This window comes from Natrix helvetica (genome assembly GCF_964273705.1).
Source record: "Natrix helvetica genome assembly, chromosome: 10".
NCBI classification, from domain to species: Eukaryota; Metazoa; Chordata; class Lepidosauria; order Squamata; family Natricidae; genus Natrix; species Natrix helvetica.
Window position 1 is genome coordinate 4,117,946 of NC_138561.1, and position 14,972 is coordinate 4,132,917.

General features: G+C 45.5%; 1 protein-coding gene across 3 annotated transcripts in view; it reads right to left on the reverse strand.

Annotated features, from left to right (window-relative positions):
- Window positions 1-13,413, reverse strand: part of DOK4 (docking protein 4) — an 84,585-nt gene extending 71,172 nt beyond the window's left edge. The window contains exon 1 of one of the 3 annotated variants that reach the window (XM_081963312.1): window positions 13,141-13,413. The gene's annotated coding sequence lies outside the window, so the exon portion shown is untranslated. Of the gene's footprint in view, window positions 1-12,585; window positions 12,649-13,140 lie in introns of those variants that run through there. The other 2 variants (XM_081963309.1, XM_081963311.1) reach the window with 2 other exon arrangements.
- Between the last annotated feature and the right edge of the window lie 1,559 nt (window positions 13,414-14,972).

The following is a 14,972-nucleotide window of genomic DNA, read 5'->3' on the forward strand; positions in this document are numbered from 1 at the left end:
CCCCAATCTCCTGATTTTTTTTGCCACCCTAGTCGAATGCGTCTCTCCTCCTACAAACCGGTCAGAGAGAAATTGTTTAAGGAAATAATGAGTGAATGCAAGATGGATTGAATGAACAAAAAAGCAGTAGACAAATCAAACAATTACCATGAATAATAGTCATTAGCGTTCTGCTTTCTATCAGCTCATAAACAGCTTCCTCTTCATCGGTGGTTTTAAAAATGAGGGCCACTTTATAGCCAAATTCTTCACGGTTTGGTCTTTTCGGTTCCTGGCTGTTGTGTTTTATACACTAATATCGTAAATGAATCTTGGCAGCGCTCCTCAAATCAGCAGCTTTTCTTGAAAAAAAAAATGATTCCCTGCTCTTTTACATTCGACACGCCCTCCCTCTGCCCTTGCATTCAAAGTAAAGTCCAAGAAGGAAGGAGAAAGCAGATAAAAATCAGGGAGAAAATTCTTCCATCTCCTGTCATGAGGGCTATGACTATTTCATAAAATAATAATAATAACAACAACAACAATAAATAACTATAAATAAATTGGTAATAAATAAATAAATAAATAGCATCATCATTATCATCATAAATAAGATAAGCAGCAAGAAAAAAAATCACAAAATACCGGGACTTGCAAATTGAAGTTGAGCGACTGTGGAAAAAGAAATTATGTGTTGTACCGATTGTAATTGGAGCCCTTGGAGCAAAACCTGAAGGGCTACCTCACTATTTGGAAATTCTAAATTTTCTGGACTTGAACATTCTGACTCTACAAAAAACTACCCGACTTGGAACAACTTATATCCTCCAACATTACCTTAACAGTTCCTAGGTCCTTGGTTAGGACTCGAGATGTTGAGCTACCCACCAGCCCCAAAGGCTGTGAATCTCACCAAAGATTAACCAAATAATAATAATAATAATAACAACAATAATAATAATAGGCCTGACAGGCACTTGGCCTACAACACACCTGACATAACAATAATTGAAAAGAAAAAAGTATGGTTCATTGACATTGCAATACCTGGTGATGCACGAATTGAAGATAAACAGCAAGAAAAAAAATCACAAAATACCGGGATTTGCAAATTGAGGTTGAGCGACTGTGGAAAAAGAAACTGTGTGTTGTCCCAATTGTAATTGAAGCCCTTGGAGCAAAACCTAAAGGGCTACCTCGCTATTTGAAAATTCTAAATTTACCTGACTTGAACATTCTGACTCTACAAAAAGCCACCCTACTTGGAACAACTTATATCCTCCGACATTCCCTTAACAGTTCCTAGGTCCTTGGTTAGGACTCGAGCTGCTGAGCTACCAACCAGCCCCAAAGGCTGTGAATCTCACCAAAGATTAACCACATAATAATAATAATAATAATAATAATAATAATAATAATAATAATAATAATAATAATAATAATAATAATCGAAGTAAAGAACAAAAATCTACTGAAGGCCCAACAGACGAAACAAGAATACAGAAAAGATGTGATAAAATTAAGAATGGAGAGTTGGCAGAACAAAGCATTCAATTTCTGGAAAAAATAAAAGATAAAGTAGACAATGAAAAAACTTGGTTATGGTTAACAACAGGTACATTAAAGAAAGAAACAGAGTCACTAATCCTGGCTGCGCAAGAACAAGCTATCCGAACAAATGCCATTAAGGCCAAAATCGAAAAATCCTCTGATGATGCCAAATGCAGACTCTGCAAAGAAGTTGATGAAACTGTTGACCACATATTCAGCTGCTGTAAAAAAAACCGTGCAGACTGATTATAAATTGCGGCACAATTCAGTAGCACAAATGATCCACTGGAATTTGTGTAAAAATTATAATATTAAAACAACAACAAACTGGTGGGAACATAAGCCTGAAAAAGTCACCGAAAATCAGATGGTCAAGATCCTGTGGGATTTTCGTATACAAACAGACAAAATACTAGCGCATAACACACCAGACATCACACTGGTTGAGAAAAATAAGGTTACAATCATAGACATCGCAATACCAGGTGATAGCAGGGTCGACGAGAAGGAACATGAAAAAATCGCGAAATACCAGGACTTAAAAATTGAAATTCAACTATTATGGCACAAACCAGCAGTGGTAATTCCAGTGGTAATCGGCACACTGGGTGCTATTCCAAAAGCACTGGAATTACATTTAAAACAGTTAAAACTTGACAAAATCACCATCAGTCAAATGCAAAAAGCTGCACTGCTTGGATCTGCACATATATTACGAAAATACGTTACGACGTCCTAGGCCCCTGGGTGGGGCCCGACTAGTAATCAATGCCAAATCCAGCAAATCAACTGGCCGCTGTGATACAATTGTATAATAATAATAATAATAATAATAATGACTACTTCAGCTTCAACCACAAGAACATGTGAGCACACAATAGATACAAACCCAAGGAAATAGCTCCAAACTCAATTGCAGAAAATATGACTTCAGCAACAGAGTGATCGACGCCTGGAATCCTCTACCTGTGGTTTCTTCCCCAAACCCCCAAAATTTTAACCTAAGCCTGTCTATTGTTGATCTCATCCCATTCAAAAGAGGTCTGTAAAGGGGGCGTGCATAAGCGCACCAACGTGCCTTACATCCTTGTTCTAATGTTCCCTTGTATTCGTATTCATTTCATGTATCCATAATCATGTTTATACTTATGTATGTTCTCTAATACATGCTTGACGAAATAAACAAATAAAATATAGTGGCAGCTCCCAAGGACCAATTGAAAAGGCAATTTCTCAACAATCCAGAGTCCCAGCTGAAAATGAAATGTGCGCCCACGCCAATGTAAGGCATTTAATTTGGAAAACAACCAAAGCCCCTCCTGCCATTTTTTGATACTCATAACACATTTAGACTCCAAAAAAACCTGCTCTAGACAGGCGTTTTCCCAGCAGCAAAATCTTATCAATTTAAAATGCAAGGAAATTGATTCTTCACCACTGCTTCTCTCTCTTCCCTGTTAATTTTGCACAATCCTCGCTCAGCAATTTTTCTATTTCAGCCACAGCCTGTCACTGTCGGTTCTAACTCCAGAGTTACTATCACAACCGGCTCTGAAAAGTTAGCTTTACGGAGCCACTCCATGGTAATTAAGTCTTTGCTGTACAAACACGGCTGGCACCAGACGCATCACCATTTGGGAGCTATTTCCGAGGGATGGGGAGGGGGGGAGGGAGGACCAGTTTCTGAGACACAGGAGGGCTGTGTGTTTGTTGCCAAACGGTCTGCTGTGTGTGTAGGGCAAACAGACCCTTTCCAGCCTTGTTCTGTATCCTCCAAACTGATACACAAGGAAGGGCAGATCAGATGCCACCTTCCACCTCCAAGAAATGGAGCTCTTCAGAACAAAGACAGCGTCTCAACATGTTGGAAAACCAGTGCTAAGCCAAAACTTACCTTCTGGCTAGGATTCCCAGTGGTTATAGCCAGTTCACCTCTAGGCAGCCCTCACCAACTTGATGCTCTCTCGAGAGTCTGGAATATAAGTTGCATACTGGAAATCCCAGGTGGCACAGACAAGAAGAGACACCAACTTGGCAAAGGCTGGCTGAGACCTGGGCACCAGTAAGGTGGATATACACCATTAAAAGAATAGGAAAGCAGGTATGACCAGAGTCCCTTGCTTGTGAGGTGGGTGGCTCTATTAGATGATAGATTAGATAGATGATAGATGGATGGATGAATAGATAGATATACCGTAGAAAGAGAAGGGGATGGATGGATGGAGTAGATAGATACAGTAGATAGATAGATAGATAGATAGATAGATAGATAGATAGATAGATAGATAGATAGATAGATAGATAGATAGATAGATAGATAGATGATAGATGATAGATGATAGATAGATAGATAGATAGATAGATAGATAGATAGATAGATAGATAGATAGATAGAAAGAATGATAGTTGTATGCATGCATTGAGAGATGAAGAGATGGAGGGATAAATGGGGATAGATAAGTAGATATATTCCAGGATGGATGATAGATAGATAGATAGATGGATGGATGGATGGATGGATGGATGGATGGACGGACGGACAGATGATACAGACAGACAGATGATAGATAGATAGATAGATAGATAGATGGATGGATGGATGGATGGATGGATGGATGGATGGACAGTTAGATGTATAGATAGATAGATTATGATAGATAGATAGATGTATAGATAGATGTATAGATGATAGATAGATAGATAGATAGATAGATAGATAGATAGATAGATAGATAGATGGATGGATGGATGATAGGTAGGTAGGTAGATAGATAGACAGACAGGGGATGGATGGATGGATGGAGCGATACAATAGATAGACAGACAGACAGATATATAATAGGTAAAGCTTCCCATCATACATATGTGCTAGACATTCCTGACTCTAGGGGGCAGTGCTAATCTCAGTTTCAAAGCTGAAGAGCCATTGCTGTCCAAACACGTCTCTGTGGTCATGTGGCCGGCATAACTAAACACCAAAGGCGCACGGAATGCTGTTGCCTTCCCACCAAAGGTCGTCCCTATTTTCTTGCATTTTTTTTACATGCTTTCGAACTGCTAGGTTGGCAGAAGCTGGGACAAGTAACAGGAGCTCCCTTTGTTACGTGGCGCTAGGGATTCGAACCGCTGAACTGCCGACCTTTCTGATCGACAAGCTCAGCGTCTTAGCCACTGAGCCACCACATCCTTCTCATATAATAGTTAGGTAGGTAGATATGGATGGATGGATGATTGATAGACACTGCAAATAGATAAGTGATTGGTAGATAGAGATAGAAACAGATGGCAGAGGGATGGGCAGGGAAAAAGTTAAATAAATACATAAATGATAAATACAAAATAAAGTAAAATCAAATCAAATGCAGATGTAGCCTCCTGCAAGTGCAACCCACTTGTTGGGACACTCTCCAGGCACATACGGTGCATGTTGTTTCCTGAACAATAATATGGAAAGGGAATAGACTGTCAAACCATTCTGGGATGTTTTCCAATTTTCCAATCCAGCCTCCAGCCTGGGGATATTCTGGTGATTTCCCCTCCAAGCATAACGCAGGTGGGATTTTGCTTCGCTTTCTCAAGCTCAGCCAAGGCTGCCTAGATAACTAGCCTCATCTGCACCCTCTGCCCTTGGCAACCTGAAATCGACTCCCATAGAAAAAGATACCGAACTACGAAAGGCAGACTAGGAATACAAGTTAAAATAAGCAAGAAAATGGTAGGAGAACACCTGTCTGTCCTGGACTGGTTCAAATCCCCTGGTTCCAGGGGTGGGTTCCTGCCAGTTCTGACCTCTTCTATAGAAGAGGTTCCACAAATCCACAGTGCCGTTTAGAACCGGTTCCATCTCCCTCCCCCAGCCCGTCCGCACACCATCAAGATGAAGAGCGAGGGGAGGAATTCTGGGAGTTGAAGTCCACAAGTCTTAAAGCTGTCAAGTTTGAACACCCCTGGGTTTTTTTTCCTAAAGGGTTAGGGGTGCAAGGGTCTTGTAACTTGACAGCTTTAACACTTGCACACTTCAATGCCAGAGTTCCTGAGCCAACATGACTGGAGGAGGAATTCTGGGAGTTGAAGTCCACAAGTCTTAAATCTGTCAAGTTTGAACACCCCTGGTTTTTTTTTTAAGGTTTAAGGGTGCCAGGGTCTTGTAACTTGACAGCTTTAAGACCTGCACACTTCAATGCCAGAGTTCCTGAGCCAACATGACTGGAGGAGGAATTCTGGGAGTTGAAGTCCACAAGTCTTAAAGCTGTCAAGTTTGAACACCCCTGGAGTTTTTTTTACTAAAGGGTTAGGGGTGCAAGGGTCTTGTAACTTGACAGCTTTAATACTTGCGTGCTACAAATGCCAGAGTTTCTGAGCCAACATTTTGGTTGCTAAGAAAGAGCGTTGTTAAGTGAGTTTCACCACATTTTACAAGCTGGCCACGCCCACCCAGTCACATGGCTGGCAAGCCACTCCCACCCGCTCACATGGTCAGCAAGCCACACACCCCGATCACATGGCCAGCAAGCCACTCCCACAAAGCAGGCCACACCTACAGAAGAGGTTCTAAAATATTTGAAACCCACCACTGCCTGGTCCTGACGGATTACATCCCGGAGTTCTGAAAGTGCTGGCAGACATGATCTCAGAACCATTATTAAACCATATCTTTCCAAGATCTTGGAGCACTGGGGAACTACCAGAGGACTGGAAAACAGCAGATATGGCCCTCATCTTCAGAAAAGGGGGGAAAACGGATCCAGGAAACATCCCGTGTGGGATTCTAGGAGTTGAAGTCCACGCATCTCTAGTTGTCAAGGTTGAGAAATGCTGACCTAGATTATAGGTGGCAAGACATCCAGGATCACGAGAATTCCTACCGTCTTGAGATCTGCCTTGCCTTGCTCTGAATCTTCTTATGTTATACTAGCCGATAACCTGGCGTTGCCCGGATATCTATTTATAGGGGGGAAATGTCTGTACCAAACGTAATTTCTAATGTTGGATTTCCCCCTTCTCAGAGGGAGCCCCCTTGTGGAGTACTGTGAAGCCGTTACCATGGCAACTGCGCTGCACTGTACAGTAGAAGACATTTTATGGCACAACAGGCTGTATCTTAACAGAATACACACTCTGAGGGGTGTTAGGGGTGTCTTACTCCCACAGCATTTGTTTCCTGAGTGTAAGTCATCTTTCTACCATGTTTGGTTGAAATTGTTTGAGGCGTTCCAGAGTTATGCTGTAACACACACACACACACACACACACACACAGAGGTTTCAATACTGTAAGAGGTGTCAAAAAAGCTTTTCGCACATTTCCTTCTCTTAAATAAAATCCTCTCTACTTTCTTCACCCTGATTTCTAAAGGAGAATATGTCTGCCTCGTTTGTAGCATGACTGTTGCAATCCCCTTATCCCAGGGGTGTCCAAACTTGGCAACTTTAAGACTGCTGGCTCTGCTGGCTGGGGAATTCTGGGAGTTGAAGTCCACAAGTCTTAAAGTTGCCAAGTTTGGACAGCCTTGCCTTATCCAGTGGTCCCCAAACTTTTTGGGTTTCCGGACTGGCTTCGGGGGGTGGGGGGGGGAGAGCGAGGGTGGTTCCATGTTCCCACCGCTTCCGTGCTCTTGTTCTGAATGGGCCAGAGTCTGGTTCTGGGCCCCGGCATCAGGATTGGGGACCCCTGGCCTTATCTATTTGGTGGCTGACATGGTTTTTAAAATTAAGCACAGTTTTCCAAGGTCCCAACACATCAAAACTACCCCCCCTCTCTCTCACTTAAGAGTTTAAGAGCAGGGAATGTTCTCTCCTTCCCTCCCCCCCAATAGCTCCTGAGCAATGTGGCAGATCCTTTCCCTCCACCCGAGTTGTCAAATGTGTTCGGTTCCTTGCCGCCGTGTTATTCATTGTCGAATGTGTGAAGCCCAAGTCAGGAACTGCCAGCTCAGGCACCACTCGCGTATCTGGCGATTGCTTGATTGCTTCCTCCGATGCTCGCTTGACCTACATTTGTCATTTCAAAGCGCATCTCCCTCGCTTGCAGAAATCACTCTCCGGCTCTCCGCAACTCTGTTTTGATTTTACCATCCTGAATAATTTGCTGCCACAGGCAAACTGGGCCACTTCCGCTGCTGCTCACAGCAAACTCCAAGTCGTTTGCAATAATACATCCCATTGCACAAATCCCGATGCAAATCTGGGAGATCAGATTTCACAAGTTACCCAAACCTCGGACTCCCCAAACACTTATTTTTGAGATACAACCCAGCTCTATTGACCAGTGGTGGGTCCCCCTCCCCGTCGCTACCGGTACGCTGTGCACGGGGCCGGGAGTCCTGGTCGTGCACGTGCGCTGCGCATGCATGTGCATTCCACCGCCCGTGCAACAACCAGTTGCTTGTTGGAGGTTGCGCAGGTGCCACAAGCTATGCGTACGGGCGCAATTGGCCGGTTGCTTTAAAAACAGGGACGGAACGTGGGCGGGTGGGTGGTCCAAACGAGCCCCCGTACCGGTATGGTGGCCGCTGCTCCCTGCTGCTCCCGGTACGGCCATACCGTGCCGTACCGGCTGGAACCCACCACTGCTGCTGACCCTCTATCGCTATAGGGCACAGCCTCGGACACAATTTGCTGTACAGGTGGTTCTCGACTTACAAACAGTTCATTTAGCGACCATTCAAAGTTACAACAGCACTGAAAAAAGTGACTTACGACTTACTACGATTAGGGATCATTTTTCACTCTTACAATTGTTGCAGCATTCCCAATGGTCACATGTTTGAAATTTGGATGCTTGGCAACTGGTTCATATTTATGACGATTGCAGGGATCACGTGATCCCCTTAGGAGATCTTCTGATGAACAAAATCAAGGGGAAACCAGATGCACCTAGCAACTGCATTACTAACTTAACAATCGCAGTGTTTCACTTAACATCTGTGGCAAGAAAGGTCATAAAACAGGACCTTCATCTCACCTATCAACAGAAACCATGTGCCCAGTTGTTGTTGTACATTGAGGACTAACTGTATACTTCTCAAAATATTTCCTCTTTACACATGACTTTTAATTGGTCCTCTTGAAGAATTAGGGGTAACATGGTAGCTGTATTCGAGTATTTGAGGGGCTGCCACAAAGAAGTTGGGGATCAAATTATTCTCCCAAGCACCAGAGGGCAGAACAAGAAACAATGGTTGGAAACTAAGCAAAGAGAGAAGCAACCTAGAACTAACGAGAAACTTCTTAACAGGGACGACAATTAACCGCTGGAACAGAAGTTGCCTTCTGAAGTTCTAAATTCTCCAACACTTGAAGTTTTTAGAAGAAGAGATTGTATAACCAATTGTCTGAAATGGGAGCAGGGGGTTGGATTGGAAGACCTTCAAGGTCCCTTCCAACTCTGTTCTGTTCTATTCCTATTCTTTATTCCCTAACAACAGGCCTTTGAACCCAGAGAAAAATTATGGTAATCTGGGATGAGTCTTCAGTGGTGAAATTGTCCTCCAATTATGGACCTTCAAAACTATAAGATGGAAAACTCCCAAGTTCTCAGTCGGAAAATAAGTCACGCAAACAAGCTACTCTCTACTGCTGGCTAATTTCCTGCATCTCCATTTCTTTTTCCCCTTCATCAGCAATGTAACTTTACTATTTGATGTAAATGCTCTATTATGCATCAGGGCGCATTTTATGGACTTTCCTCTAATGGGTTACAGCCGCACAGCCATTGACTTACTACAGCTCTGCTTCCTTCTGACAGGAAGGCAGATTTCAGAACTTCAATATACAGGTGATCTTTGATTTAGGAGTCCAAAATTTCTGTTGCTAAGCAAGACAGTTGTTAAATGAGTATTACCCCCAATTTACAACTTCCTTGCCACAATGCAGGATTTGGATTTGGCTAGTCTAGGGAAAAGAAGAACTAGGGGTAACATGATAGCAAATATTTGAGGGGCTGCTAGAAAGAGGAGGGGGTCAACTTATTTCCAAAGCACCTGAAGGCCAGATAAGGAATAATGAATGGAAACTAAATCGAAGAGAGAAGCAACCTGGAATTCAGGAGAAACTTCCTAACAGTGAGGACAATTAACCAGTGGAACAGCTATGCCTCCAGAAATCGTGGGTGCTCTAACACTGGAGATTTCTTTTAAACTGTTTTTTTCCATCAGTGGAGGTTTTTAAGAAGAATCTGGACAGTCAGTTGTCTGAAATGGTGTAGGGTCTCCTGCTTGAGCCGGGGGCTGGACTAGAAGACCTCCAAGGACCCTTCCAGATTCTATTCTATTCTATTCCATTCCATTCCATTCCACTACACTACACTACACTCTTCTCTATTCTATTCTATTCTATTCTATTCTATTCCACTCTTCTTTATTCTATTCTATTCCATTCCACTCCACTCCACTATACTCTTCTTTCTCTATTCTATTCCATTCCATTCCATTCCACCCCACTCTTCTTTATTCTATTCTATTCTATACTATTTTGTTCTATTCCATTCCATTCCACTCTTCTTTCTCTATTCTATTCCATTCCATTCCATGCTATGCTATTCCATTCCATTCCACTCTTCTTTCTTCTATTCTATTCTATTCTATTCTATTCTATTCTATTCTATTCTATTCCATTCCATTCCATGCTATGCTATTCCATTCCATTCCACTCTTCTTTCTTCTATTCTATTCTATTCTATTCTATTCTATTCTATTCTATTCCATTCCATTCCATTCCATGCTATGCTATTCCATTCCATTCCACTCTTCTTTCTTCTATTCCATTCCATTCCATTCCATTCCATTCCATTCCATATTCATATTCTATGCCATGCATGCCATTCCGTATTTATTAATCCATTCCATTCCAAGGTCCCTTCCAACTCTGTTAATCTGTATCTGATCTCAGATTGGGATCCTTTTCAGGCATCTCCTCCACCCTCAAGCAGCCTCCTTCATCATTTGACTGTCTAAATCATTTAATTCTCCCTGGTGGACAGAGTCACAGCCCAGCCCAGCTGTGGAAGGCAGGACCCTCCTGGTGGGCAACAGTTGGCCAAAGTTTGGGAGTTCCAAAGGCTGCTCAGGAAGACTTGGAAAAACAGGATCAAAAAGAAAAATTAACATATACAGTTGATTCTCGACTTACAATTCACTTAATAACCATTCAAAATTATGACCACTGCAGCATCCCCATGCTCATGTGATCAAAATTCATATGCTTGGCAACTGATTCATAGTTACGACGGTCGCTGTCTCCCGAGGTCACGTGGTCACCTTTTTGACCTTCTGACAAGCAAAGTCAAGGGGGAATCCAGATTCACTTAACAACCGTGTTGTTAACAACTGCGGCGATTCTCTGTGGCAAGAAAAGTCGTAAAGCGGAGCAAATTCACTTTAATGTTTCACTTAGCAAAATAAATGTTGGCCTCAATTATGGTCGTTAAGTCAAGGACTAGCTGTATGGGCTCAAGAATGAGAGGTGGCCTCAAAAAATTCCATGTCTTTTTCTCTAGAAAGAAGAATGTCATGTTAGATACACGGTAACTTCATTCTTTAAAGGTAAAGGTTCCCCTCGTACAGATGTGCTAATCGTTCCCAACTCTAGGGGGCGGTGCTCATCTCTGTTGTCCGAAGAAGTCTCCGTGGTCATTTGGCCGGCATGACTCAATGCCAAAGGTGCACGGAGCACTGTTACCTTCCCACCAAAGGGGGTTCCTATTTCTCTACTTGCATTTTTTTCGAACTGCTAGGTTGGCAGAAGCTGGGACAAGTAACAGGGGCTCACTCCGTTATGCGGCGCTGGGGATTTGAACTGCCCAACTGCCGACCGTTCTGATCGACAAGCTCAGAGTCTTAGCCACCGAGCCACCGCGTCCCATCTTTCATTCTTTATGTGGCATTAATGTCCCACGCCCCAAAATAACACACATAGATGAGCATAAAAGAGGAACTATTGCATTCTGCCTGCAGGAGAATTTACTTGATTTGAATTAAAACGTTATTTATTTAATTAGTTATTCAATACTTATGTGGCCCATCTCCCCTGTAAGATGATTGACAGAAGGTCCTGCGAATCAATCCATTCTGAGATGATTTTGGTGTTTTTTTTCCAGTTTTCCAAACGTTGTCTGGAGTCACTGGGGAAAACTCAGAGAAAAATTACAGTGACCTGGGATGAATCTCCTGTGAGAAATTGTCCTCCGATGATGGGCCTTCAAGGCTACTGAAGGCTCAACAGGTCGTGTGAACCAGCCTATCCCTGAAACCTTCACTGTGTGTGTGTGTGGGTGGGTGTGGGTGTGCGGGTGTGATTGTTTTTGGAACATCACTTATACTAGGGACACTAACAGTTAGACTTGTATACCACTTTGCAGTGCTTTGCAACCCTCTCTAAGCGGTTTACAGAGTCAGCATCTTGCCCCCAACAATCTGGGTCTTACTCACCTCGGAAGGATGGAAGGCTGAGTCAACCTTCAGCCTGGTGAGATTTGAACTATTGGCAGTGGGTAGAGTCAGCCTGCAATACTGCATTCTTAACCACTACCCCATCACGGCTCTTAGAAAGAGATACAAAGATAGATGCATGCGCGCACACACACAGACACACACAGAATGGGATGGAGAGAGAGAGAGAGAGAGAGGAATAGCACTTAGACATAGATACTGCTTCCCACCCTCTCTAAGCGGTTTATAGAGTCAGCCTATGGCCCCCAACAATTTGGGTCCTCATTTTACCCACTTTGGAAGGGCGGAAGGCTGAGTCCACCAGTTAGGATCGAACTGGTGGTGGTTGCAGATTTGCAACCACCAGAAGGAGGGAAGGCTGAGTGAGCCTGGTGAGATTTGAACTATTGGCAGCGGGCAGAGTCAGCCTGCAATACTGAATTCTAATTGCTGTGCCACCATGGCTCTTAGATGGATGGATGGATGAGAGTGACAGAGAGACAGACATACAGCAATAGCAATAGCCCTTAGACGTATATTCAGCTTCATAGTGCTTTTACAGCCCTCTCTAAGCGGTTTACAGAGTCAGCCTCTTTGCCCCCAACAATCTGGGTCCTCATTTTACCTACCTCGGAAGGATGGAAGGCTGAGTCAACCTTGAGCCTGGTCAGATTCAAACTATTGGCAGTGGGCAGAATCAGCCTGCAATACTGCATTCTAATCATTGTGCAGAGGAAGGAAGGGAAGGGAAGGGAAGGGAAGGGAAGGGAAGGGAAGGAAGGAAGGAAGGAAGGAAGGAAGGAAGGAAGGAAGGAAGGAAGGAGAAAAGGAATAGCAATGGCATTTAGACTTATATACTGCTTCTCAGTGCTTTACAGCCCTCTCTAAGCGGTTTACAGAGTCATCCTCTTGCCCCCAACAATTTGGGTCCTCATTTGACCCACCTCGGAAGGCTGAGTCAACCTTGAGCCTGCTGAGATTCGAGCTGCCAAATCGCAGGCAGCCGGCAGTCAGCAGGAGCCTCCCCTGCCCAGGCGCCCAGCTTTTGGGGAGACACAAGCGAGGTGGGACCCGGGTTGGCTGTGCCAGCCAAGCTCCCCTTCTAGGTTGGCTGCATCCTGGGCACGACTGGGGTTCCTGGAAGGGGAGGGAGGGAGGGAGGGGAGCCAAGCGCCCGGGCTTACCTGCCTGCGTCCGAGAACCTCGCCGGCTGCTCAGGATCCCCGCGGCCGGAGCGGGCGCCGGGCTTGCTTCGCTTGGCTTCGGGGCTGCAGCCAGCCGAGCTTGGCGCCAGGGCGGGCGCCGAGTGACCCAGCGCTGGCGGCGCTCGCTGTTCCTCGCCTTGCTCTTTCGCTGCCCCAGCCCAGGCACGTCGGAACCCGCCCCTTGCAAGCGGAGGGCGGGCCAGCCTGGCCTCGCCCCGTCTCGGGGGCTGCGGCGGCCTTTGCTAAGGGGGGGGGGGGCGAGGATGGAGAGAGGAGGAGGAGGAAGAATAAGAGGAGGAGGAAGAAGAGGAGGAGAGGGGGGAAAAGAGGAAGGAGAGGAGGAGGAAGAGGAAGAAGAGGGGGAGGAGAGGAGGAGGAGTAAAAAGAGGGGGAGGAAAGGAGGAAGAAGAGGAGATAGAAGAAGAGGAAGAAGAAAGGGGGAAAGGAGGAAGGCGAGGAGGAGGAAGAGGAAGAAGAGGGGGAGGAGAGGGGGAGGATAAGGAAGAAGAGGGGGAGGAGAGGAGGAGGAGAAGGAAGGGGGAGGAGAGGAGGAGAAGGAAGAAGAAGGAAGAAGAGGAGGAGGAGGAGGAGAGGGGGGAAAGGAGGAAGGAGAGGAGGAGAAAGAGGAAGAAGAGAAGATGAAGGAAGAAGAGGAGGAGAGGGGGGAAGGAGGAAGGAGAGGAGGAGGAAGAGGAAGAAGAGGGGGAGGAGAGGAGGAAAAAGAGGAGAAGGAGGAAGAGGAGCAGCAGGAGGAATTCCCCCCCCCCCCCTCCAGCTGAAAGACAGGCACAGGGTAATGGAAAGGGGTTGATTTTGCCTTGGCATCAACCCCGGGCGGGAGGAGAGCCTCCAATGGCAGCGCAGCCTACCTCTCCCGGGCAGGGGTTGGGAGGGGGAAACACCTGGCCTGCTCAGGTGAGTGAGATACCCAGGTGGCGCAGATGTAGATGTGCAGATCGGGAAGGGGACTGGGCGTTCAGCCTCGCCTCCTCCAAGGGACCCAGCTTTGGGGGACGAATTGTGGATCTTCATGGCTCCCGAAGGCTCCCCTGCGTTGGGTGAACCAGCCCCGTCCCGTGAAGCCTTTGCGGGGGTGGGTTTTTGTTTTCGGAGCACCGCTCGTGCAAGCGATACGCCCCTCCCCAGGGACCCAGATTTTGGGGGACGAAGGAAGGGAGGAGAAACAGGTGAGCTGGGACCCCTTATTTGGAGGGGGGCTGGAGAGACCCGCATCGACCACGGAGAGCCCCCTCCCCCGAGGCTTTGCTGCAATCCTTGCCCGAAGGAAAAGCGGCCACTTAGCGAAGGCAGGGAGGGCGTATTCCGATTTCCCCGCGTGACACGGGTGGGAGTTGAATTAAACCCCATTACGTGTGGAAGGGGGTGGGGTGGGGGCTAATGCCCAGCTCCTTTTTTTTTGTAGCCGCAGCCTGCAGAAGGAGCGTGGCTCCAGCTTCATATTTTTTTTCTTTCCTAAACGGGTGGGGAAAATAAGCGTTTTAATGAATTTCACGTAGGATTATTTCAGCCTTTTGAATTACAGGTCCCAAAACAGGGTCTCATCCCTTAGTTTTAAAATAAGCATGTCAGTTTATTTAAAAATTACTACACCCTCTGCAGCAAAACCCCTTTTCCCAAGCACCAGGGTTGCCTTTGTGCTGGGGGGGCAACAGGATGTGGGGAGATTAGAGTGAGTGGACCCCAAAATGGGCCTTTTATGACTCTCTTGCAAGTCTCCCCATCCCCTCGCCTTCACTCCATCCTGTCTTTTTCCAAGGATATATTTGATCCTGACAATAACCCTGTGGAGT